Source organism: Oncorhynchus clarkii, chromosome 8 (genome assembly GCF_045791955.1).
Source record: "Oncorhynchus clarkii lewisi isolate Uvic-CL-2024 chromosome 8, UVic_Ocla_1.0, whole genome shotgun sequence".
In the NCBI taxonomy this organism is placed as follows: domain Eukaryota; kingdom Metazoa; phylum Chordata; class Actinopteri; order Salmoniformes; family Salmonidae; genus Oncorhynchus; species Oncorhynchus clarkii.
In genome coordinates this window covers 2,497,129-2,497,392 of record NC_092154.1, presented here as the reverse complement: position 1 = coordinate 2,497,392, position 264 = coordinate 2,497,129, and positions in this window count along the sequence as shown.

Below are 264 nucleotides of genomic sequence, written 5' to 3'. Positions count from 1 at the left end.
CCTTGGTGTGTAATACCATTCCAAAAGTCTGGAAAGCAGCCTGTGTCACACCCTATACATAAGGGTGGAGATCCGTCCCAGTTGGATAATTATCGTGCCATATCTAAACTGTCTGCACTGGCAAATGTTTTGGAAAGAAAGACATTCTTTATAATAACTTAGTTTTATCTTAATTCCAGTCGTGTTTTAGAGCCAAGCATAGTACAATTACTGCTGTAAGTAAGGTTTCAGGTGATATTCTAGATGCTCAGGACAAGAAAAATC